At 45.9% G+C, this 27,106-nt stretch overlaps 1 long non-coding RNA gene across 1 annotated transcript; it reads left to right on the plus strand.

The window, feature by feature from the left end:
- Positions 1–352: 352 nt before the first annotated feature.
- On the plus strand, positions 353–19,496 carry LOC103599482. The gene is made up of 2 exons (XR_551293.1): positions 353–464; positions 18,772–19,496. It is a non-coding gene; the product is annotated as an uncharacterized LOC103599482 (long non-coding RNA).
- Positions 19,497–27,106: the final 7,610 nt, after the last annotated feature.

Genomic DNA, 27,106 nt, shown 5'->3' on the forward strand with positions numbered 1-27,106 from the left:
TCCCCTAGCACGCTTCCCATCACCCTTTTCTGCGTGCTTGTATCTATATCCCTCAGTGCTGCTTTTAAGGATTGGTTTGGTTTCAGACTCCGCTATTCAGGTACAGAATAGAAATAACTAAACACCCAGCCATTGACACATTCATGCTGTGGCTCCCTTACGTGGCTGGTTCAGTCTGCGGTGGTTTCTTCACTCTCCCTGGTGGGGGGTGGGGACAGGGGCGGGGGTTCTTTAGAAAGTTGGTCTGTTGCCTATTGACTCTTGGCCATTTGTCAGGTTGACGACATTCTAGGAGAAGGCAGCGATGACAGCGACAGTGAGAAGAAGAAGCTGGAGGAGCCAGAGGAGGAGCCGGAGGGGACCCCTCTGCCCAGGAAGCCGCAGGTCCCGGGGGCCCAGAGGGAGCAGACCATGGAGTCATCGTCACACAGTGAGAGGAGCACAGGGGCTGGCCATGGGCCCAGGTGAGGGCGAGTAGCCAGGGTTGGGTGGCTGGGGGGCCAGACATGTCCTTGTCAGCACGTTGTTAACACCATGTCTGTTAGCAGCCAGCACAGAACAATCACTGCCGTCGTGTTCTGGTTCCTACATGTTATCATCGAGCACAGGGTTTCAAGTGTGTTGTTCTCACACGCGGCAGAGAGCAGGAGGAGAAACCTGCAGGTGAAGGTTTCTCTCGTCACTCAAAGGTCACTCTCATCACGTAACTGATTCTTCAAACTAGCATTCTTAGAACATTGCATTCATCATCGTAACATGGACTTTTATCACATTTTTTATGATTTCAGTGATTACTTGGGCAGTGTTAATCTTTTCCCCTTTAGAAAGTCAGTTGTCACTGGTGACACTTATACATGTCTTGCTGGGTGTGTGCTGGAGCTCGCTGCATCTGCACGGGGTGTGGGTGGAGGTGCCAGGTATGAACACCTCCGTGAGTCACTGCTCACGCCTCTCCACCTCATTCCTACCTACTCGTCGCTCCTGATGATGCCGTAATCAGCACGTGGTAATTCATATCCTCCTTTACGTCGTTATGTGACACCAACACGTCTTGTTCAGTAGCCCCTGTTGGTGGACATTGGGTCATCTTTAGAGACCATGCTGACCCCACATCTTCTCATATGTGCATGTGTGTGTGCAGGTGCATGTACAGGTGCGTGCACAGTCTGTACAGATGTGTGTAAAATCTGCATGGGGGACTGCTGGTCAGCAGAGGCCATCATCATAAATGTCAGCAGAGGTGAGTGTTGCTAAATTTCTCATCCTGGGGCAGGTGTTCCTGTCCCGGTGCACAGGCAGAGGTGAAGCGGGCGAGCCCTGTGATCCTTCTCATGCGTGAGGCAGGGATGTGCTCGAGACACCCTGCCCCTTCTTGTGAGGATTGGTCGGGTTTTTTCGTGTTGCTGCATGCGTCATCTTCTTGTCACGAGGTGATCACTTTCAGCATCTCTGTCACGTTTTTCCTCCGGCTTATCATGTTTTTCATCTTGTTAACGATATTTGTGCCGTGCAGAGATTCACTCATGCTGTGGTGACATCCCTCTCTCCATTTAAGAAGCTGGGGTCTGAATTTTGCTACAAAAGTGTTTCCTAGCCCAGCATTCTCAAATAACCCCCCTTGTTTTCTTTTGATACTTTTATGGTTTATCTTTTTTACATCTACATCTTAGTAAATTAAGATTTACTTAGGGCCGGCCCGGTGGCGCACTCGGTAGAGTGCGGTGCTTGGGAGCGCAGCAGCGCTCCCGCCAAGGGTTCAGATCCCATATAGAGACCGGTCCGCTCACTGGTTGAGTGCAGTGCGGGTGCAACACCGAGCATTGCGATCCCGTTGCCAGTCGCGGTACGGGCACGATACCTAGGGTTGTGATCCCGTTACCGGTCACGAAAAAAGACAAAAAGGAAAAAAAAAAAAGATTTACTTATTTTAGTAGAATAAGAGAGGGATTTAACTGTGTTTTTTCTAAATGGGTAGCTAATAGTCTTACCACAATTTATTAAATGATCTTTCTCCAGTGACTTGGAATGCCATCTTTATCATGACTCAGGTTTTCCCGTGTCCAGGTCTACTTCATGGGCCTTCTGTTTCGTTCTGTTGATCTCACTGTGAGCTGCTGTCAGATGGAAGGGGGTCTCTGTGTGTGTATAATAAATGTCTGTTTCTAAAATTTTGCTTTATCAGATTGATGCACAAACGTGCGTAAAACCCGAAAGTGCTAAAAGGCTTACAGTGAGAAGTAGCAATCCCCCGTGGTACCTGCCCCGTCTTATTCCTTCTCACACCCAGAGGCAGCCACATCTCTGCTTATTTCTGAGTGATGGGGACACTCAGGCCGCACGTCTTCAGCTGTGTGCTTGGGTGCTCTCCTGTGAATTCTTTTGTGGACAATGAAGACAGTGCTACTAACTTTTATTCTCTTAGTCCTGCCAGTATCATTGTTTCAGAATTTCAGGTTGTGGAATTATTCAGTGTTTGTTATGACTGTCAATTTTTTTTTTACCAAATCAGTAGTACACTATGATTATGTATTCATTCTTAGACATCTTTTTGTTTTACTTGGATTTGATAATTGTCTCACTTTTCATTTGCCTTGCTACTTTCGTTTTTCTTATTTCTCAGCCCCTGCGGCTAACTCTAGGCTTGTCCCCAGCCTCCCTCGCAGAACCACCCCTCTGCTCTCCTGTGCCACTTTTCTGGTGTGTTCCCTATTTCCCTCGTTTCTGTGGAGCACATCTTCCAGAAGCTTCTTGAGAGAGTGTAAGTAGGAGGCAAAAAGATCTTTGCACGTCAGAAATTCTTACCTGTCCACATCTCATTTGGCAGTTGGGCAGGACACGTCATTCTTGCATGGGAACGTTTTGTTCTGAATTGCCAAGGCTGCTCCACCGCTGTCTGGCTTCCAGGCCTGGTGCTGTTTTGAGTGCTGCTGTCCTTTCTCTCCAGTGCCTTTGGGGACCTTTTTTTCACTGTTGATGTTGTGACGTACCTGGTGTGACCCCGCTGGATGTCGCAGACACTTCACATGTGCCAGTGTTGGGAAAATAGAATAGTTTGGTTAGGGCCCTCGCCTGGGGTCCAGTGGGGTGTGGTTTAGCACATAGATTGTAAGCAAATTGTGTGTGTGTGTGTGTGTGTGTGTGTGTGGAGTTAGTGTGCATGTGCACCAATGTGTTTTTTGAGTTTTGTTGCTATTCTTGTGTTCTTGAGATAGAGAGAGATGGTGAGGCAGGCGGGTGGGCATCGGCCTTGGGCATCCATCCTGCACGGCCATGCTTTCCAACCTATGGCTCCAAGGACCCTTTGGCTGGTTACCTAGGTCATTAGACCTGCGTGTAAGGGGATTGGTGACCCAGCCTGGTGTGTGAAGGGTTTGTGACCCAGTCTGTGAATGGGCTTGAGGGGTCTGTGAGCTCCAGACCCGGCCCTAGTGCCACAATTGGCCCAGTTGGCAGGATTACCAGAAAGTAAAAGAGCCCGACAACTGGCATTGTTGAGTAGCTAGACAATTGGCATCACGAACAGGATTAAGAGCTAGACAATTGGCGCTGTGAGCAGGAGCACTACAGTAGCCTTGGTTCTACAGCTAGTCACAACACAGCCTGAGCAGACCTGAGTGGGCGGGGAGGCCAGTGCAGACACGTGCACCAGAGGTCTGGCTTGAGAACTTGGTCTCGAGAGCCTTCTCTCGGCCACTCAGGACCAGGGCCGGTTATTTACCTCTTTGTGTCCCAGTTTCCTCATCTGTGAATGAGGGGTAAGAGCAATACCAGTCTCGAGGGCTTACTAGAAGCTTCAGCGAGCACATCTAGATGACACACACAGCAGTGTCTGTCAGCACTGTTGCAGGAATCGAGTTTTGTGTGTGAACTTTTTTATCTGCTGAATCAGCTCACTCCCTGTCTGGTCTGACTCTCATTCTGTAGGTGAATAAACAACATTTCAGAAAAGAGTATAGTTTTTTCAGGCCATCCAGTTACAAAACAAAACTGTGCCAGAAATTCTATCAGCAAACGGACAGAGGATCAGATGGTCATTGCTCTGTTTTTAAGATTTATTCAGAGAAAGTAAGTTGACTTGTAGCTCTGGGGTTTAGCAGGAAAAGGAATATAGTTTCTCTCAAAGCAGTCACTCTCTGTGTTTACCAGTCATGAAGCATTGTTTTCTGGCTTTGCTGAAGTGGTGTTAAGTTGATTTAGCAAGGTTTGTACGTTCTGTGTTGGGTGGTGATAAGCCTTGGTCTTCTCACCTAAATCATGCAGTTGTCTGACTGACTCACATCCTCATCCCTGCAAGGACCCATGCAGTCTGCGTGAAGCTCTGCGGCAGGCGTGGGGTGGGAGGCAAGGCACGTGGGTTGTAGGCTCCCCAAGGGTTACACTCCCACCACCTCGAGAACCTCGCGGGTAAATGGAGCTGAATGGGCCCTGTGCTCTGTTTGCTGCTGACATATGCAGTATCTGCTTACCTGACTCATAGATACCGTTTTCTCTTAAATTTAGAAAAAGAAACTCAAAGTGTTTTTCCACTAACACGGCTGGAGCGTGGCTGTCCTTGCAGTCCCTGACGCGTGGCAGAAGCTGGGAGCTCTGCAGATTGACCTTGAGGGCTGAAGGGACTTGGGATTCTGGGCCAGAGTGGATGTCCCAGTTGTTCCTTTGTTCTTACTTTATTGTTGCCTGCCTGTGGCAGACTGAAATTTACAAGTGAAATAAGTCAGGACTGGTTAGAAAGAACGTGTTCTCTGATGAGGGCTGGGAGGTTGCTTCCCAGGTGGAAGGGGGAGTTGTGCTTCTGGAGAGAACCGGGGCAGGTGAGGTTTTAGTCCCAGGCCTGTGTCCTGCTGATTGGGGTCTTGGCAAGTCCCGTGCTGTTCGCGTCTCCGTCTCCATTTTCAGCACTGTGCAGTGAGGGGAGGTAACTGCTGTGGGGAGGGTTCTCAATGGAAATTGCCTCGTGTGACGAGAAGCTTTTTGGAGTTGAACTGGTTACTGGTGTCTTCACATGCATAACAGCATGGGTAGAGGGTGTTCACAAACAGGACCCAAGTGGACGTTGAGCTGTGGTTTGATTCCCCCCCCCCCAGGGAGCTCTTAGGTTGTCATTTGGAAGAACCATGCCATCCATTTATGGACTCCTCAGGCAGGAGGGACTGAGACCATTACTTTAATCACTGTTTATGATTGCAGTTTATGTTACAGGGATTTATTTGACTTTGGAGGTTTTGGAATTGGAGATTAGAAGAATAAAGCAGCCTAAACGTTTAGTCAGATTCAGCTCTGTTTTATGCAGATACGGCTGCATCTTTTACCTACTACAAAGCTTATCACCAAGGAGCAGTTCATGATAAATGGAGACAGTGGTTCCATTCCTACCATGCATCTGTCCCTTCTTCCTGTCTGGTGCACGTGCCACCATCATAAAGCTTAAATGTTTGCCAGAAACAGCCCAGCAGCCACTTGCAGGCCTCAGTAGGCTCAATGGGAAGGTCAGATTGCAGCTGGAGTCTGTTCCCAGGCTCCCGTCAGCTGTCAGTTTTGTGACTCTCAGGTTTTGGAGGTTTCACTCCTTTCTTTTGCAGGGAAGTTGGAAAATATGGTTTCAGTTATATTTTATTCCTATATATGGGGAATAGAACTAGAAATATGAATTTTTTGAAATTTTTCATATGATATCTTTATTTAAAATCAAGTAAGTTGTGTTTTGAGTTCTGGGTCTTGTTTTTTCATGTGGAACGTTTAGGTTTCATGATGATTCTTTTCTCGCGTGCAGCGTACGTTCCATACTGAAATGCAGGTTTGGTTTTTCACGTAAGTGCCGGGTTGGCAGTACATCTTGCAGATTTCACACAATCAAGCTGTTCTGCAGAATCTAAATATCACTTGAACTCAAATGATTTTTAACAGAAGGAGGAAGTTTGTAATTTTTACTTGTCTACCAAGAATTCTTTTCTCTGATCAACAAACATCAAATGCCTGCTACGTACATGGCAGCTTGCTGGGAACTTTCACTTCTTAGAATAAATCCCTCAGATGAAAATCGAGTACATATTCGAAAAGCATTTGGCTGGATAAGATATCTTCAGATGTTTAGAAGGCCACGCACACAGTGTCGTTATCACCATCAGTGCAAATGAAGAATAAACCAGTGGGGCCACACAGCCCGTGAGGCCTTTTGCACTCGAATTTCCCAAGCTCTGGTCCTCACGCTTCCAGTGGTGGGAGCTGATCGTGAAGCACAGAAGGTGCCTTCACAGTACATCATGAGACTCTTCCTTCCATTGGCTGCTGGAGTTAGTGGAGAAGTGAAAACCTCAATGTTTAACTAACTGCCAAAAAATGCAGCATAACGTTGCAGTAACGATTATGTTACAGAAAGTCGGAAGGATCGGGTAGCAGTTTTCCATTGTCTGTTGACAGTAATGGCAGCCAGAGACTGTTCTCCAAGTGCCAGATGCTCTAGTCTTGGCACTCTTTCCTGTCCCAGCTGGTGCAGTGACAAACAAGGAAGGGAAATAACACTTTTTTTATAGGCTTAACTTCCTGACACCAGTACCAGCTACTGGCCTCAGTCCTTCCTTGGCCATCCCCCTTCTGTGTGCAGTCTGCATGTGCTGCAGGTGTGTACATGGCTGGGACGGCCCCTCCCAAAATGTGTTTTCCTTTTAGGAAAGGTACACCAGCCTCCACTCTGACATAGAGATCGTCGGTGCTGAACAGTGCTCCAGAGACACTCACATGTAAAAGTGGTTTTCAAACTTGGATTATTAACCTAGGCAAGATGCTTTTTAGGAGAGAGAGAAAGCAGAAATAAGATTCAAAGAAATAATGGCTGAAAACTTCCCAAATTTGGTGGAAAACATTAGTTTATATGTCTCTCAACAAACTCCAGGTAGGATAAGCACCAAGATCTTCGCCCAGATACATCACAGTAAAGACGCCGAGAGCCCAAGACGATAAGGTCTGGAAGGCAGTGCATTTGCAAGAGAACCCAGCAGAGCCACAACTGCTTCTCAGCAGAAGCCACGGGGGCCAGGGGCAGGGGTTACGCATTCACTCTGCTCACAGGAACATTGTCAACCAGGAATCCTATATCCGGCAAAACTGTCTTTCAGAAATAAAGGCAAGACTTTCCCAGATAAACCACACCTGGTGCCTTCCAAGAAATGCCCGAAGTTCTTCAGGGGGAAAGCAAGTGAGCCCAGATGAAAATGTGCGCCCACACAAACAAACAAAAAAAAGCTCCAGGAAAGGTGATTGTGTAGTTACCTTAGACAGTCTAGACACATGGTACTTCTGCTTCCTTCTCCTGATTGATTTTAAAAGCAGTGTAGTTTTATAGCATAAAACTATATAGTTGTGTTGCTGGGCCCATAACATAGAAATGTAACATGTTTGCCATTAACAGCACACAGAAGGCAGGTGGAAATGAAGTTGTTTTGGAATAAGAAGATGACACAAATGTTCACCAAGTACACAGGGAGAGAGGAAAGAGAACCAGAAACAGTAAAGATCAGACACTCTGAGGACACGCCTAGTGTCCTTTCTCCCCTCAGCTTCTTTAGAAGACACAAAATTATATAAGTTAATAATTACAACAGTGTGTTGCTGAGTTTATAGTACACAGATGTTGTAACAGTCATAGCATAAATTGGCTGGAAAGGCAGCAGGGCTGTGTTTCTGCATCTACCTGGAGTTCCACTGCTGCAAATGTGAAGTAGTTTCTGATCAGGTAAGACCCATAGGGTAAGCCCTGGAGCACCACCGAGGAAATAACTCAAAAAACATGCAGTGAAAGAAATCATTAAAGGAACTAAAATGTTATGTTAGGAAGTATTCACTTAATACACAAGAAAGCAGTAAGGGGCAGAGGAACAAAAACACATGAGATGTTTGAAAAACAAGGTCAAGTGGCAGGTGTCGATTCAGGGTATCAGTGACGCTAAGTGTGAGTGGACTAAGTAACCCAGTCAAGAGGCGGACGTTGTCAGGCTCAGTGAAGAAACGTGATTCCAGCTGTGCAGTCTACAGGGAACATACTTCAAATTTAAAGATGCAAACATGTTCAAATAAAATGATTCAAAACATATATTAAATAGCAGCCATAGGAAAGCTGGAGTGTTTATATTAATATCGACGATGATAGACTTTAAAACAAGAACACCAAAGAGCCAGCCCGTGGCTCACTTGGGAGAGCGTGGTGCTGACACCACCAAGTCAAGGGTCAAGGTCCCCTTACCGGTCATCTTTTATTAAAAAAACCAAACCCTGAGCTGCACAAAATGCATTCCCCAGGGAATCAGCAGCAGTGAAGCAATTTAGCTCAACCACAGGGCTCAAGTGCTGGTCTCCACAGGAAGTTCCCCTATTTTAGAAGTAACCAGAGGACTACAAATTAGTTCCAGTGCACTGTTTAAGTAGTAGGAACAGCAAATAATCCAACACAGAACTGAAAAACAAAATACCCACAGATCAGAGACAAAGTTTGATATTAACCAGTAAAGGTCTAACATCACAAAAGATCACCTATGAAACCCAGAAGGACCAAAAGCCTCCCGGGCTCCCTAGCCAGGATGAGGGGAGCCCAAGGGCCTCAGACACACACACACACGCACGCACACACGCACACGCACCTGCATCTAGGCTGGTGATGACCACCAGGCTAGTGCAGTGGGGGGCCACGGGTCTCAGCCACGCTCCCCTAAAGTCCACGTCTAGCCCAACCATGACTGAGCTGCTGCCAGAAGCCCCCTGGGCTCCCCTGCTGGAATGAGGGGGGTGCCATGGGCCTCAACTACACCCTCCCTCCCTCTTTCCTCTACCACCCTATCCCCCTCTTCATTTCCCCCTCCCCCCAACTGCTCTGCAACATCTTAGAATGTAAAAAATAACAGTAAGTTAATTTTTTTTAAAAAGGGAAAGCTGGTTGAGAACATGGAAGACTTGAGCAACGCTGCAGACACAGCCAGACCCAGCCAGACCCAACAGCCGGCCACAGGACACTCTACCCAGGAGAGTAGACAGACCAATCCTCAAGTTCATGTGCAAATGAGGGGGACCCAGAACAGCCAGGGTGGTCCTAAGAAAGAACAAAGCTGGAGGATGCTCACGTGCTGCTTTCAGAACTCTTGTGAGTCCGCAGTAATCAGACAATGTGCTGACATGGGGACAGACACGACCATTAGTGGGAGGGACCAACAGTACAGAAACAAACCGAGTGTCGGGTACATGTGAGGGCTCCTCTTCTCCTGCAAGTGGGTGTGCAGACAGTGCTCCCTCAACGAGAAGACATCCTGTGATGTGCAGCTGCATGTCGGTGTGCAGACTTTTCAGAACCGTTGTCGCAGATGTGCCCGGCTTGTCTTCTGGAGGCCCGCTGTGGGTCCCTAAGCATGTGCTCTTATACTGCAACCTGCGGGTGCTTTGCCACTAGAATGTGCTTCAGACGGTGGAGGGTGTATCTGTTCCTCTCAGCACGCAGCTCTTAGTTTTCGTGTAAAGACTCACTTCTAGTGTTCTCATAGCAGTGTTGGTCAACAGTGCCTCTTCTGGAGAAGCTTGAGAGCCTTTTGCTGAACATGTCACTGGGGCAGGTTAGGAGCCCCGTCCTGCCCGCCTGCACCTCAGGAACTACAGTCAGTTCAGCATGCACAGAGAGCTGTCACATGCCTTGCAAGGACGTGTTCCATTAGGGCACGTGTTTGGAATTTGAGCAAGGAGCTGCCAAATCAAATAAAGTTTGGTTTGCTTTGGTAATTGCCCATTTTTAAGTGAGACATGCTAATTTTTCTTTTCTTTTTTTCTTTTTGGTCCTTTTATGTCTGGTGTGTGAAGCAGCAGTTCTTACCCCAGTTCAATAGTTAATCTCATGCTGACCTTCCCATTGTGAAGAGCCCTGCCGGGGGAAGGTCTGGTGTTGGGGGGTGAGCCCCTCTGCTGTCCGCTCCTCTCGTGTGTGTAGGATGCACATGAACAGATTCATTCTGCTGCTGTCAGATTCCCGAGGAGAACATGCCCAGAACTGCTGGTCACCACTGAAGCCATCACGGGGATACCCACAGAGAGACCTGCGGGTCTCTGAATTGGGGGTCACTGGCCGCTCTCTGCTACAGGCTTGCTCTGGCCAGCTTGTTACCTTGGCAGAACCTGGCCTTGTGTTTTAGGTGATTAACTATTTGGGTCCCCGCTCAAGGAGCCTGGCAAGTCCCCTGCAATCCTACTTAAATACCAGCTGCCGACTCTGGCCATGCATTTCCCTCCTCCCGTTCACACCGTGCTCGTGCCATACCGTAAGCATATTTGAGAAGTGATCCACGGTGCTCAGCACTTCTCACTGCTGCTGTGCCATGCACAGACCTGTCCCCACACCACAAAAGCGGTTTTATTAAGTGAGACAGGACCCTACTGTATGCAGTGCTCACTCGCTTGCTCTCCTTCCAGTGAAACCAAGTTGATTGTAACCCGTGACTTGAAGAATGTATGCTTTATGGATTGTTGATTCTCCTTGGGTTAGATGCTGATATAAAGTCATAGTGTTTATTTGCCATACCTGCTAACATAGTTCTCTATCTTTTTGGATAGTAAACGTAGGTGCTAATCCATGTGCACTATGACAACAGTGTGTTCAGAAAACTAAAATACGGGAGGAAATTTACATATATATAGTATTCATATTCTTGCCTTATTCCACATCGAATTTGAGGCGATTTTTCAAGCTTTAAATTTTTCCAAAATTGAGTGTTAATATTTCTCTATGGAGCTATGCAGCTGGTTTTAAAAACAAAATAGAAATATGGCATGTTATGCTAAGAGGAAATGAAGTTGGAGTCAGTTACAGAGATTTATTAACCATGACTTGCAGCTGTTTCTAATTTTGAGGCAATTTTTAATTACCAAAATTCAATTGTGCTGTATTTTAAAATATACTCCAAATATTGTTTAACCAATAGTAAAGGTTTTTTGCATGTTCTGTATTTTATCACAAAAGTCTAACACTGGGCACCGTGGGGAGCCTCACCTGAGCTCTGGCCCCTCAGAGTTTCTTGAGAGCCATTGAAATGATTTCCTGGACCCATATCCTCCTGCAAAATGCTGACCCCTGTATTTCAGTAAAAGTTATTTAATTATAATAATGCATAAAAACCGTTTCCCTGAGCATTAGCTGCCTCCTGCACATTCTGGCAGGTGTTGTGTGGGGTCACACATTCTGGCAGGTGTTGTGTGGGGTCCTGTCCTTTGGCGTCTGCGAGGCTCATCTCCTCACCCACATAGCGGATTTCTTGTAAGAATCGAAGGAAATAGCACCCAGTACAACCAGCACTCAGAAGACAGTGTTAATAGCCACTGCGTCCATGAGAACTGTTGATGGTGTGAGTCCTGCCCGGGTGCAGGTGGCAGCAGCCAGCAGGACGGCTGACGTGTGTATCAAATGTGCTCCTGTTCAGAAGGTTTTCAAGGAAGATTTTGTCAACACAAATGTCACTGAAATATCTTTTTTTTTTTTTGGCAGCTGTCTGGGCAGGGATCTGAACCCTTGACCTTGGTGTTCTGACACCGCACTCTGACCAGCTGAGCTAACAGCCAGCACCCTGAAATGTCTGTTTTGAAAAATAACTCACATAGAGGCCATAAAATTGTTAAATAATATCTTTATTTAACATAATTTTTCAGTTGACTTTGTTTTCCATTCAAAATAGTATTCCAAATCTGATTATCTCCTGATTCCTTATACTTTCCACACATCTCTTAATATTGGTTTAAAAAAATCAAATTGACCTTCAAAGGATTGAAGATAAGATCAGAAAAATGTTTTATTTTTACTTTCCCTACTCCTCTTTCAAACAGTTAAGCATTTTGTGTTAACAGTAGATGCTTGACAAAATCAAAAAGCACCACAGTTGCAGCCAGGACGTGTGTGTCATTTTAGAGTGGGTCTCCGTGGTGTGTTGACCATGGGGAAGGCGTGAGCACTTCCTGCACTGTGACCCCACAGCGCACGCACGGGGTGGGAGGAAAGGAGTATGAGTTGCGGGGTAGGAGAACGGCGCCCTCAGTGCCATTCCATCCTTAATCTTTCACATTAACGCGGGAGTCAGTTCCTAACTAAATTACAGTTTGGGACTGAATTTAAAGCTCCAGAACAGTCCTGTGATTTCACTATTACTGTGTTGGCATGACCGGAAGTTATCCCAGACCATTGTTAATACATATTTGACCACAGCCAGTCATGTTGTGAGGTAAAGACCCAGGTGCCAAGCACTGCAGTGCAGAGGCTGGACCATGCGTGCCTCACACCCAGACAACAGTGGTGGAGTTAAAATCAGGAGCTTTTAGTGTCTTCAGTATGCTGAACAAAGAGATCACTTCTTTCTTTGCCTTTTTAATTTTTTTAATCTTTAAATTTTATTAATAAAGTGCTAAATCTTTTCACATTAAAATATTGTAATTACGGGCCGGCCCTGTGGCGCACTTGGGAGAGTGCAGCGCTTGGGTACGCAGCAGTGCTCCCGCCGCGGGTTCGGATCCTATATAGGGATGGCCGGTGCGCTCACTGGCTGAGCACGGTGCGGGCAACACCAAGCCAAGGGTTGCGATCCCCTTACCGGTCACAAAAAAAAAAAAATATATTGTAATTACACTCAATATGTTTTAATTAAAAAATAAATTCCTTTTAAAAAATATTGTGATTGAGTTTCCCTTCAGTGCAGTTTCAGAGGCGAATGTTCTTAGAGAGCAGCGAGCTGTACTCATGTGCAGATCTTCCCTGCGCTCATGGCAAGCCAGCTCCAGCCAGGCTCAGCAGGGCTTCAAGGAGGGTCTCCAGGACCTTCCAGAACCTTCCTTCTCTGCACTGTCCATGTCAAGACTACGTCAGGATGTGGACTTCTATTTAGTCCATGATGGTGAGATAGAATTGAAGGAAGGAAAGATAAATTAGACATTAAGGCGGGGTGTGTCGCGATGCAGAGGCGTGTGCCATATGGATGCGTGTGCACAGACCCTCAAGGAGGTAGATGGCCCTCTCCACAGGCTTCACTCATGTCCCATGGACGCCCTTCCAAGTCACTCTCTGGCTTTTCTGAAAGTACATCCTGCTGCTTGCTGCACTCTGCTGGGCTGGGGTTTTGTTATTGTTTTTTGCTGGGTGTTATAAATCAGCCTTTTCAGTCTTTTGAGGGGAAAAATGTAGTATGTTTCTAAAGTTCAAACTCAGAGTTAAGGCTGTTATTTTTTCCATTCTCTGTGTTCTGCACACCACCACTAGAATTCCTGTCTGCCACGAGCTCTTCACGGCTTGATTTTAGAGAGAAAGGAATGAACGTTGGGACCGGCTCTTGTGCCTCTCGCTGCTTTCCCCTTCCCCACTTCCCCTTCCTTCTGCTCTTCCCGGGTCCTGCCCGGCCCCCTTGCTCCCCTTGCCCGCTTTCCACTGGCGGAGGTTGAGCTTCGGCTGGATGTGGCGTGCTTGCGGCACCACACTGTGTCCTCTGCAGAACAGTCTTTCTGTTCACGCTCTCAGACAAAGGGTCTGGAATGGAAGGAGGCCTGATGGGAGACAGGGCGGCGGGTTCCTTGGAAAAGCTGTCGCCTCATGTCAGAGGTGAGCTTGTTCCTACCATGATCAGCAGACAGACCGTCATTGATTTGACGGTGTTGTGTCCTGTCGTAGGCATTCCCAGTTGAGTTTCTTATGGATTTCCACATTATTAGTATAAGCGGAGAACACTCTGAACACATCCTGAAAACAAATGGCTGTTAAATGATGAAATACGAAAACTTGTTATACTCCCTGCTGCATTCTTTATTGAACCATAACCCTGAGGTGGGGCTGGATGCAGCAGAAAAATGAGACAGCAGGAGAGACATGTTGTATACATCAATGTTCTCTAGAGTTTTCTTCCACTAGTCCCGGAAAACTTTAGTCTGGCCACTCAGAATCACTGAGGCTTATTAACAGCCTCTGCCCACCTCCTGACCCTGTGGCTGTCCGTTCTCATTCGGATCTGTGTCTCTGGCCAGCACTGCCCCTGCCCAGTGGGCCCCCCACACACGCTGGAGGTCAGGAGGGGCTTGGCCAGACTGGGCACCAGGCAGTGGTCAGCATAAAAAAGAACCTGGAAGATTCCTGAGAGCAGAGAGTACATGCCTATGCACGGCCACATATGTGCGCTGACACCCAAAGAGAGATGCTTATGAACACGGTTGTTCTGTAAGATGTTCTGTTTCTAAAGAAGCCTTCTGTTTGCTAATTCTTTTTCTCTCTGTGACTAATTGCTCATGTATCTGGACTGACTCCCTCACTCCCTCCCTGTATTAGTGGTTACAATAACTCATTTAATCCTCACAGCAGCCCTATGCAGTAATCACTACAGTTATTCCTACTTTTCGGATCAGGAAAGTGAGGCCCAGAGAGGTTGCAGCCACCACGCCCATGTTCATGATCGTCTCATCCCCTCCCCATGCTGCGGCCCTACCTGGTGTCCTTCAAAACAGGTCGGTGGTCTAGGCTGTGTTGACCTTCACCTGGTGGGGTCACATGGTAGGCATTGTGTGGCAGTGGCAAACTTGTCTGCAGCGGTTCTGCTGGGTTGGTGTTGACAGAAAAGAGCCTGATGGCACGTGGAAACACATTCCTGGATCCAGAGGTAGGTGACTTCAATGCTCGCACCCCAGATTTGGGAAATGGGTTTGGTACTGAGTCAGCAGACACTTTGTTCAACAGTGTGGATTGTCCTTAGACTTGCTCGGTGCCATGCTAGGACCTGAGACTGGCGGGCACTTCCCGTAGTAACAATCATGTCTCAATGGAGCAGCCCAAGTGTCCACAGCTTTTCTCTTCCATGTCCGTCATCTGGCTCTGAGTTGGGATCCTGTTGTTGGTTCCCCTGGATATACCACCTGAGGCTCACTCCTACATCAGCCTGTTTTCCCACTTGTGTGTACTCACACGCTGCCCCTCACTCTCTGGTCTCTTGTTTTCCCCACCTCTCGAGTCCTCAGGCTGCAGACCTGCCTCTCATGGGCCGCCCTCCCTGGCACACTTTGAAGTGCATGTGAGCTTTACTTAGCCTTCGTTGGGTTTGGGTTTGGGTTTGGTTTAGTTTTTTGGCAATTCTAAAAATGCCAACGATACCCTGTGTGCATTTTGTGACTCGCAAGACTAGCTCTTAAGTCCCTGTTTGTTCTGGAGGTTTTTGGATGACCCTGTGGCAGAGCTCTAGGGCCGTGCTAACGTTTGTCGTTTCCATGTCTTATGCTCCTGCGAGGGTGGTTATTGGGTTTACTATTCGATCAGGGACTTTTCTTTTTATTAATCATTTCTCATTTCTTTGGGAAAACCATTAAAAAAAAAACTTTCTCCTTTACAGACACAAAGCAGTTGTTGGTAAAGGCCCAATTTTGTCACCGAAAGATTAGGAAAGCTTTCCTCAGTTGTGCAGGTAATCAAGTTGAAATTAATCGTTTCACAGTCACGAGTTACCGTGATAGATCAAGGTCAATCCTTGATGAAGGGTGGCTCGCTGGTACCTGAAGAAAACTGAAGTGGCAAGAGGCTCTTCCTGTGTTGAGCTGGCCTTCCAGAGTCAGAAGCAGTCTGGAGAAGACAGCGACTGTTTACTTGCTGAATCATACTCATGGAAGCAGAAGACGTGCAAAGCTGGAGAGGATTCAGGCTGAGAGAGCTTGTCGATTTAGTAGTCAGTTTTTGGGAGACAGTATATAAATGCCCATGGCTGTCCCCCCTGCATCCTGGAGAGGAGGAGACATCCTCTTGTCCCCTTCTGTCCCTCTGTCACCAAACTGGTCTCAGTTGCACCCACCTTGGATGAACTAGACTTAATAACAAATGTCCTTGGATGTTGTTCTTATATATGGACGCTTTTGTTTCTATGGGATAGATTCCCACAGATGGGGTTGCTAGGCTGAAGGCACTGTGTATTTTAAATGTTAATAGATATTGCTAGACTCATTTCCCAAAGGCTGTCCCAGCATCACAGCTTCAGAGCTCACAAATTTCCTTCTCCCACACCCCTGCTAGGACTGGACGTCTCTAGCCTGGGCATGAGATGCAACATCTGATTACTATCTTAATTTGCATTTCTCTGGTAACTGCTTGTGTGTACTGCCTGTTTGAATTTCTTCTGTCAGTTGCCTTTTTCTGTTTTGGGACTGCTTCTCCCGGTTAGATTATTTGTGGTATTACTGGTATGCAGAAGCTCTTCCTATATTATAGTTCACATGCTACGTGTGTACTGTGTCTTGCAGATGGTTTTCCTTGTCCGGTGTTTGTGACTTTGTTTAGGGTGTTTTTTGCCAAACAAATATTCATTTTTATGTAACTAAATACATCTTTGTTGGGAGTTTCTTCTCTTCTAAATTCAAAAGGTTTCCCCAAATCATGGGTTTTTATATGTATATTCCTACATACATCTCTGAGCACCGTTGGTGGCCAAGATAGGGAGGTCTCTGTGCAGCCTCAAGGCAAAACCTCATTGCAGGATGGAAACCCCATACAAACCAATGGCAGCAGTTATGCCTTGTCTAGCATGGCCTGAGACAGCCACAGGTGCCGTGGAGGGCCCCTCAGAGCTGAGCTCGACCGGGTTCCTGCTGCTGTGTAGAAGTGGACCGTTTGTAACCTCGGGGCCATGTGTCTTGGTATTTGTAATAATTGCCATGAAAAATTCTTGTGCTCAGGAGCCCCCTTGACACTGTATTTTTAGTGGGGAAATTAAATTGCACATTCATCATTTTCACATCATTTATACTTGTATTCCTTACAGTCTTAATTTTTAGACACTAACATGAGAAATTATACTTTTCACATCAGTTTCAAGCTGAACCCCTCCCTCATTTTTGTATAACAATTAAAACTAAAATTTTTTTCTTACTAGAAAATACTATTCATTCTATTTGACACAAAAATGAGGTGTTTATTTAAAATTTAGACCGATGGGGTGCTTAGCTTTTTATAAAATGATCTCTTGGATGTGGGAGTCCTGGTGTGCAGATGAAAGATCTCACATGTGGGGTGCTGGCACAAAGAGCAGCCTGGCTGAAAAGAGGGACCGGGTAGCCCTGGTGAGGTTTACAGTTTATGGAGCTGTTGTGTTTCTCTTACATTGTATTCACTGTAACACAGTTGGAAACTGATGTGTTGTGGGCACATTTCCTTCTGTGATACCAAAGCAAAGATCTTTTGTTGGTTCCATCTGATTATATTGATGATATTCCTTTTGTCTCTTATAAATAACTAGAAGGTTTTCCTAATACCAATACTAGTGGTTTCAAATTATTACCATGCTATAGTTTGTGTATGTTAGTGCTTAATACTAACATAAGTGCATGTTATATATACACATACGTGTGTTAGCTGTATTGTGTGTGTGTTAGCCAAAAACATGTCTTTGAGATTTTCACATATAATGACTGTTCTCACAGCACATTCTCTCTAGGAGATTTTTTGGGATTGTAATTTAAGATGGGTGCTTCTCAGTTACCCTGTTGTTGGGGCAAAATCAAATAGGACATGGTGCGGTTTGATGGGGCTTCCATTCTCAAGGTTGCAGCTGAGTTTTGTCGGAGCAGCAAGACCTCCTGCACCTGCACCCACACTAGAGGGAGCATGTCAGGCAGGCCATTAGCTGGTTGGAATGTCAGTTCAAGTCTGCAAATGTCACTGGAATGGGGTTGATCTGCAGTGGCTAGTAATGATTAGAGTGCAGTAGCATTGCTGGTCATGTAAAGTGCTGGTATCCAAGTAGTTACTTTCAGCGACTGCCTGAAGAAATGCGAGTTCTGGGGTGGTGGACCATGTGATGGGCCTGTGGGCTTCCTGGGGACGCACCTGTGTTGAGACATCTCCCATATTTTTGTTGCTAACACAACACTGACAATTACTCTAATAAATTCGACCTGTTTTTATGGGCTTTTCGTTATTTGCTGATATGTGGATATTTGCCTGTTCTTATGCTAATCAAAGTCTGGCAGTGTCTGGAGCTTGGGGTAGCAAAGGAAGACAGTTTGTTTCAGCTCTGCAGATGGAAGAACAGCCACTGTGCACCTAACCAATGCGCAGTGGCCTGTTTGCATGTTGACGACACCTCCTCATCAGAAAGCAGAAAGCTCTTGCAGGTAGCCGAGAAGGCACGTTAACTCCTGGTGCCCTCACTAGCATCCTTTCCCAGTGTTCACCCTGACGAGGAGTGGGTACTTTCCATTTGCAGCGAAACCTGCTCAGACGCCACGTCCCGTATGGAGCACGGAGCTTCCCCTGCCCTACTTGGCCAGTTCTTGATGCCTCCAGTGGCAGCTGCCCCATGTCCCTTCTAATCAGGTTTGGAACCAGTGCCAGCCAGTAGCTCACAGCACAGATTTTGAGTACCAACTGTATCATTATACTTCTCATCATACTTTTCTGACCTTGTTTCCTTTTTTTATTATCTACCTAAAAATATCTTGGGGTTACGTAAAGAATCCCTTTGTCATAGTGATTTCAGGATGTCCTGGGTGTGACCGAGTGCTGGGTAGTTTTCTCACCAGTGCTGATGGGCCTCTGTTGTCCACTCACATCTCAGCATGCAGAGCTTGGCAGCAACGAGAAGGGAGTGAGTGTGTGGCGTGGCCCGTGCACGTTCCTGACCTCAAGATCCCAGTCTTTTCTTGCACTGAAACCGCGGGTGCCCCTTTGCGAATGCGGATCACAGAGGACAGCAGTGCGTGTTGTATGTTTGTGTGCTACAAGCATCTCATACCAAGTCTGCTTTTCTCTAGGGGCCACAAGAGAAAGCTGCACGAGGAGGATGCGGCCAGTGAGTCTAGCAAGGAATCCAGCAACGAGGACGGGGAGGGCAGCAGCTCCGAGGCAGACGAGATGGCAGCCGCGCTGGAGGCCGAGCTCAGCGGCTTTATGTGACCCAGCTGCGCCGCAGGTCCTGGAAAGACCTGAGTACTTTGCAGAGCTCCACATACAGAAACACATTATTTTGCAGAAATAGGTGTTTTTAAGAAGTTTTACTACAAGAAAGTCTACTTTTTTAAGTGACAGAGTGTTAAAGGGGTCTTTGGGCTGGTTGTGGTTTGTTCTCATGGGGGGAGGGGGGACAGGGTTTTTCCCTTTAAGTACCTAGCATATTGTTCAGGGTGAGGACTGTGGGGATCCGACAGGACGTAGAGATCAGGCAGAGAGCCTGGAGGTCTTGTCATGCTGTGTCACAGCTGAGGCCATCAGAGCCTTAAAGGATTTTTAAATGGAGCAGAACAGTGCATGTGCTGAGAGCACAGCGACCAGCAGAGACCACTGGCCCCCGCTGGGCCCATCATGACCTGCAGGTTCCGCTCCTCCCACCATGGGCGGCTCGACGTGAAGGGCGTCGCTTTTCTTGGTGGCCTTTACTTCTTTGAGAGATCTGATGTAAATTTTTTGTATATCTGTTTCATATTTGACCCACCAAACAGATTTTTCTTTCATTTAATAAAAGTCCTTTTGTAAGCTCTCTTCTCCTGGTACACTGCCAGAGTGAGCAGCCCTTTCTCTGGGATCCTCTGCTGGGATCCAGCGCGTCTGCTGCACACACTGCTGGCGGTGGCACCACCACAAAGCGTGCAGGTCAGAAAACATGGCATGTGGAGAGAGGCGTCCATGCATTACCAGGGCCTCAGGGGTTTAGCCAGAAGAAGAGACGGTCACACTTACTCTCTTAGCCTCTCTGTGGCTCTTACTCTTGCCATTATTTGGGGGAAGTTTTTCAAAAGGTTGTACCAAAACATTAAGAGTAAAAAGGATCATTATTTTTAGCTGTTGGACTTACAAAAACTAGGTCTCTGACACTGAAGATATAGGTGGCTGTTTCCCAGGAGCTCATTGCCACGGAGAGCAGGATGTGCCAGACAACGTGGCGTGCAGTGGTTCACAGGGTCGTCAGGGTCAGGCACACAGTGGCCTCTGTCATCAGTTGGTGTTATCCTGAGACCTCTGGACAGAGCAGCGTGGTCAGTGGCGTCTACCCTCCGTTGTGAGTGGACCCCTGCCAGGCTTTGGGCTGTGGGTGGAGGAAATGCAGAATCCATGTCATGTCGGTGGTGCTGTAGCCAATGCCCTGGCTCCATCTGTGAAGAAGCTCCAGCTCTGGGACTGGAGCCAGGGCGAGTTTTTCTTCAAAGCCTCGTTGTTGAATTACTGATCAGCAGCACCACAGACCTTTTATTTCCTGAGTTCTAGGTTAATTACCAAATTAAAAGTGAAGTGTTTGTCTAAGGCTATGTACTATCCATACTCTTTTCAGTTGTAAGTAACAGAATCACAGTAGGCTTGTCATGTATTGACTGTCTCTTCTGAGAAGTCCTAGATGGAGATTCAAGTATGCCTGGATCAGGTGTTCAGATGCTCAGACATCATCAGAACCTGGATCCTCCTCGTGGTTTGGCCTTTCTTTCTGTTGGTGTCAGTCTCAGGTGGGCTTCTTCACATTGTGGCTAAGATGGTCAAACTCCATCCACACTCCTAATGATGTGGACAGAGAGAGGACAGAGGTATCACGTGGGCCCAGGGAACAGGTGTTGGGAGGCTAACAGGTCCAAGGACCAGGTGCAGCCCGTGCCTCATTCTCCTCACTGAGGTAAGTGTCTAAGTACATGTATTTGCCATTCTCTACAACAGCTATACTCATAATCTCCATATTTTTTACTCACAAATTTTCCTGTGAAACAGAAGGAGGGAAAGCCTCTAACAATGGGTCTGTTAGGACAGAAATGGAATCAACAGAATTGTGGATGTAAATTTTCTCAAGATTTCATCTTTAAACATATAGAACAATAGCAACGTGGCTACATTAGTCTGGTTCTGTTTGTAACAAAATACATGGAACTGGGTAATTTGTAAGAAGATGAAATTTATTGCTTATGGTTTCGAAGGCTGGGAAGTCCACATTGCAGGGAACACATCTGGTGAGGGTCGTCTTTGGTGGAGGCTTTACAGCAACGCAGGGGTCTCACATGGTAGAAAATGGCAGAGCAGGGAGATTCTCCTCTTCTTTCAGAGCCCTGAGGACCACACCCCTGACCACCATTATTAATCCATTCACTACTGCATGGTCCTACAGGCCAATCACCTCTTCAAGGCCCCACCTTTCAATCACCGTAATAGGATTTCCAACCCTCTTAACAGTCACAGTGGGGGTCATTTGCCACTCTCTACAGTGGCTCTAGTCATAATCTCCAGTTTTTAGTCAGAATCTTTCCTATGAAACAGAGAAGGGGGAAAAGCCTCTACCGATGGGTCTGTATTAGAAGGACATACTTGGAAGCAACACGACTGAGGACGTGAGTACTCTCAAGATTTCATATTTAAACATATATGACAGAAGCAAGGTGACCAACCATAAAGAAACAAAAAACATGAAACAGGCTCTTAGTCCAATATTTCTGAAAACATTAAGTGTTAGGAATTAAATATCTCTCACAGTATTAGTCTGTCTTAATTTTTAAAATTGTTTGTGTGGGATGCTGAGGCCCTGAGAACTGCAGGTCCTGGCGGGTTGGGGGCTATGCCTTCTTGGCACATTCTGCTCTCTGACTCCTGATCATGAAAGGTGGAGAGGCAGGAGTCGTCCTGTTTGCGGGACCTCAAGGCTCTGGCCATCTCAGGGCAAAGGGCCCATTCCCATGGGGTCCCAGTGGAGGTCAGTGAGGGGGACATCCTCGGTGGTCAGAGGACTCCAGGGTGTCCCAAGTGCACTAGTCAGGTTACAGCAAGATGACGCAGTGGACTTGGAAGGAAAAGAACAACAGAAAGGCCGGTTCTCCCTAACCTGCCAGCCCCGAGTGACCATTTCTGGTAGAGACTGGGTTGTCTGCAGAGCTGAGTGAGGCAGTAGCTTCGCCCCTTCCCTCCTGTGAGCTTCTACAGGGTCCACAGTCACCGGGGGCATGGGTGCCCAGAGCTGGCCAGGGAACTCCTCGTCCAAGGAAAAGAAGCAAGCTGCTGACTCAAGCATGTTCGTTTTGCCACTAGAGGGCCAAAATCTAAGATGAATTGGGCAGAAAAATAAAAGGTTTACAAATTGATATCCCAGAGAAAACAAGTTTTCTGCCATTAGGTTCCAGGGATGCAGAACACAAGAGGAGTAATAAGTGCCTGCTGGCTAGGGGAGGAGGCCGGATAAGGGTTCCATTCTTTGTAAAACCTGGGAACGGCTCGGGAATATCTAGTTTTCTGCTCAGTGGCTGTTTCTCTTTGGAGGACTTGGACTTTATTACATGTGCAGCCTGTCCCCAAGCATCGGCATGTGTAAGGGTCTGGCCATCGCAGTGAGCTGTGGCTGTAGGAGGTTCAGTTTCACGCTGTGAGGGCTCTTTAAGGGAAAAAACCCCGGTGGGTGCAGGGGCCAACCAAGGCGGGGCCTGGGGACATGAGGGGCCGTGGCCCAGTGTGACCCCCACTGCCCAGTCACCACACAGGATCTCCTGGGTGTGGCCCCTCCTGTGTGGTCTCCTCACCTGGTCATGTGGTAACTGGTGTTTGTGTCAATGCTAAGGTGCATTTCTGCCCCTTCCCTGTGTGTCTGTTTTAGCAATGAGGACTCAAAACACTTCTCCCCACGGAGAGAGAGAGCAGGCGGGGTAGAGGAGCGAGGGGCTTCAGTTCCTGCAGGAGCAATGGGCTGTGTCTCGTATTATCCCTGAGGCCCTGGAGCAGGGGCGGTACTGTACACGGGGCTCTGCGCTCATGGTCTTACCTTCAACTTCATGCAGGAGCACATCCACACCAGTTGCTTAAAATCTGACTTTCTCTTGCCTGCCTCCATTTTGGTCCACCTTTGCACAGCAGTGCTGGAACCTGGGGCCGGTGCAGAGGGAGAGATGGGTGTTGTGGGGGACCCACTGCAAGGTTGCTGAGGACCCATGTCCTTCCTCGGCTCCTGCCTCTGTCTGGCCAGCCTGTGTCCTCTCATAGCCCTGGCTGGGGTAGCTCCCAGGCTCAGCCACCCGGCAGATGCCCTGGCCCTGCCCATGCAGTGGTGCTCCCTTCAGGAAAGGCTGCCGAGGGCAGCACCTCCACACCTGTGGCTATCCCCAAGAATGGTGACGCGTGTTCTGCACCAGAGAACCAGGGATGTTTACCATACATATGTCAGGTTTTATACTTAAAGTGACTATAAGGAAATTTGTGATCAAGAATTTCAAGAGATAATTCATTGAAGTCTGAGAGAAATCTTTGCATAAAGAATTAATAAATTTTAGACCATTTCTTTTTTTTTTTTTTTTGTCTTTTTCCGTGTCCGGCAACGGATCACAACCCTCAGTGTTGCCCCCGCACCAGACCGGGGACCGGCAACGGGATCGCAACCCTCGGCGCTGCCCCCGCGCCTCGCTCAGCCAGTGAGCGGGAACCGGTCTGTATGTGGGATCCGAACCCTTGGGCGGGAGCGCCGCCGCGCTTCCCAAGCGGCGCACTATCCAGTGCGCCACCGGGCCGGCCCGTAGACCATTTCTTTATAGTCATTCAAAAATCTATAATAGTTGGAATTTAATGAAATTTTCTTCCTTTACTTTTTTGAGAAACAGGTATCCAATCAGAGTTTTTCATAGTAAGTTTTCAAAACGACCATGCAGCTCTAACTTGTGAGGGCACTTCCTGTTGGTGCAGAACCCCAGCAGCATGGGGGGCTGAGGCATCTCCACCAGGGACCTGTCCCAGGTTCACTCTTGGTGTTTTCGTCGGTTTTGACAAAACAAGGGTACTTCAAAAAGTTCCTGGAAAAATAGAATTGAAAGATAATACAAATCTTTCCTGGAATTTTTTGAAGTTTATCATACCCTCGTACAGGTACATAATGACATGTATCCACATCACAGTACCATACAGAATCATTTCACTGCCCTAAAAATCCTCTGTACTTCACCCATTCTTCCCTAACCCCCAAAACCACTGATCTCCTTACTGCCTCCAGGGTGCCTTTTCCAGAATTTCATGTAGCTGGAGTCACACAGTCTTGTCTGACGCCTTTTCCAATTGGCTTCTTCTTAAGGCAATATGCCTTTAAGTCTCCTCCATGTCTTGTCATAACTTGATAACTCTTTTCTTTTCATCCATTCACTGAAGGACATCTTGGTATGAATAAAGCTGCTATCAACATTCACATGCAGATTTTTGTGCAGACATAAGTTTTTAACTCCTTTGAGTAAATACCAAGGAGCGTGTTGGCTGGATATGTGGTGAGAGTGTGTGTAGATTAGTGAGAAACCACCACAGTGTCTTCCAGAATGGCTATACACTTTGCATTCCCACCAGCAATGGAGGAGCATTCTGTAGCTGCACATCCTTGCCAGCATTTGGTGTTGTCAGGGATTTGGATTGTGGTCATTCTAATGTGTGTGTTGTGGTATTTCATTGTTGTTTAAATCTGCATTTCCCTGATGACATATCATGTAGAGCATCTTTTTGTATGATTATTTGCCATCAGTATGTCGTCTTTGGTGAAGTGTCTATTCAGGTCTTTTGCCCACTTTTTAATCAGGTTATTCATTTTCTTGTTGAGTTTTAAGAGTTCTCAGTGTATTTTTTATAACAATCTTTCATCAGATATGCCTTTTGCAAATATTTTCTTCCAGTGTGTGGCTTGTCTCAGTCTTTTGACAGTGTATTTCACAGAGCAGAAGTTTTTATTTTAAATGAAGTTTATCTTATCAATTCTTTCTTTCAGGGATTGTGCCTTTGGTGTTATTTCTAAAAGGTCATCACCATACCTAAGCCATCAAGATTTTCCACTGTGTTGTCTTCGAGGAGTTTTAGAGTTCTGCATTTTATATTTAGGACTGTGATCCATTTTGAGTTAATTTTTGTAAATGATTTAAGGTCTGTTATCTAGGTTCATTTTTTGGCATGTGGATGACCAATTATTGCAGCCCCATTTGTTAAAAATACTACTTTGCCCTACTGTATTGCTTTTGCTCCTTTGTCAAAGATCAGTTGACTGTATTTATGTGGGTCTGTTTTGGGGCTTTCTCTTCACTTCCATTGATTTATTTGTGTTTTTTCACCAGTACCACCCTGTCTTGGTTACTGTAGCTCTATAGTAAGTTGGGTAGTGTTAGTCTTCCTATATTGTTCTCCTTCAATATTGATTGAGTTTGCTATTCAGGGACTTTTGCCTCTCTGTGTAAACTTTAGAACCATTTTGTCAGTATCCACCAATAACTTGATGGGATTTTTATTGCGATTGTATTGAATCTGTAGATAAAGTTGGGAAGAACTGACATCTTGACAATTCATGAACATGGAATCCCATCCACGAACATGGAATATCTCTCCATTTATTTAGTTGATCTTTTATATATATATATATATACACACATATATATAAGATCTTATATATATATATATATTTCTTTTTCTTATGGATATGCACATTTGTTCAAATAACAAATACATAAACTAAATAACAGATGAGTAATAAAATACTCTATAGAAAGTAGCACTTCAGGGCCAGCCCAGTGGTGCACTCGGTAGAGTGCGGCGCTTGGGAGTGCGGCGGCGGTCCCGCCGAGGGTTCGGATCCCATATAGAGACCGGTCCGCTCACTGGCTGAGCGCGGTGCGGGCACAGCACCGAGGGTTGCGATCTCGTTGCCGGTCGCAGTACAGGCGCGACACCAAGGGTTGCGATCCCGTTACCGGTCATGAAAAAAAGACAAAAAGGAAGTAGCACTTCACCTTTTCACAAAAACTGAAGATGGAAAATATTAAAATTTACATATTTCATTTTATAATCTCTACAATTATTTGAAATAGCTCTCAAAAGTCTTCCAGAGCATGCAGATATTAAATACATTTCAACAGAGGAGTGAACAAACTTTTCAAAGGCAAATTAATTTCTAAGCATATCAAAAAGTCCACTTAAGAAGAAATCAAGAACAGAAATTAAATATCTAATTTTAGCAAGACAAATTGCATAAAAAAATCAATAAAACAGAATATAAACACATGAGCACTTCAAAAAGTTCATGGAAAAATAGTATTGAAAGAAAATGGAAATCTTTCCATGACATTTTTTGTTTTGTTTTGTTTAAATTTTTCCTTAAAAAAAAAAATAAGATCATACAAAATATGTTCTCTGACCACAATAACAGAAGGAAATTTAGAAAACTCACAAATTAAACAACACTCTCCTAAATAAACATGGGTAAAAAGAAAAATCACAGGGAAATTATAGAGTACTTTGAGATAAAGATCAAAATGTCACATACATATCAAAATTTATAGGATGCAGAGCTCATGCAGTGGTTATAGGAAAATTTATACTTGTAAACACATATTAACAATAAGAAAAATCTCAAATCAGTAACATACACTTCTACCTTAAGAAAATGGAAAAAGCAAACTAAACAAAAAGCAAAAATAAGGAAATAACAAAGATTACAACAGAAGCACATGAAATAGAGAATTAAAAAACAATAGAGGAACTCAACAAAACCAGGAGTTGATCTGTAAAAAGATGAACAACATTTGCAAAACTTTATCTAGACCAAGAAAAAAGAAGATTGAAATTACTAAAATCAGAAATAAAGCAGGGACATTATTACATTGTCTCTATGGCTTTTTGTGGATATTAGATTTCGTTTCTCTTTCTCACTTGCACTTTTTTTCTACCAGTAGATTTTGTTTTCTTGTGTATTCATGGTAGTAATTATTGTTTTGGGGTTCCAGATGCAGGACTTCCTTGAGGATTTCTTGTAGGGCTGGTCATGTGGTGGTGAACTCTGCAGTTTTTGTTTCTTTGGAAAATAAACTATTTTTCTCTCATGTCTGAAGGATAGCCTTGCTGGGTATAGTATTCTTGGCTGGCAGGTTTTTCCTTTTAGTATTGTGAGTATATTATCCCATTTTCTTCTGGCCTGTAGAGTTTCTGTTGAGAAGCCTGCTGTTAGTCTGATAGGAGTTCCCTTATAGGTGACTTGATGCTTTCCTCTTGCTTCTTTTAAGAGTCTCTCTTTGTCTTTGTGCTTTGCCAGTTTGACTATAATGTGTCTTGGAGAGGATCTTCTTGGGTCAATCTGTTTGGGGATCTTTGAGCCTCTGGGCCAGAAGGTCCATGTCTCTCCCTATACCT

This window comes from Galeopterus variegatus, unplaced genomic scaffold (genome assembly GCF_000696425.1).
Source record: "Galeopterus variegatus unplaced genomic scaffold, G_variegatus-3.0.2 Scaffold2985, whole genome shotgun sequence".
Classification (NCBI taxonomy): Eukaryota; Metazoa; Chordata; class Mammalia; order Dermoptera; family Cynocephalidae; genus Galeopterus; species Galeopterus variegatus.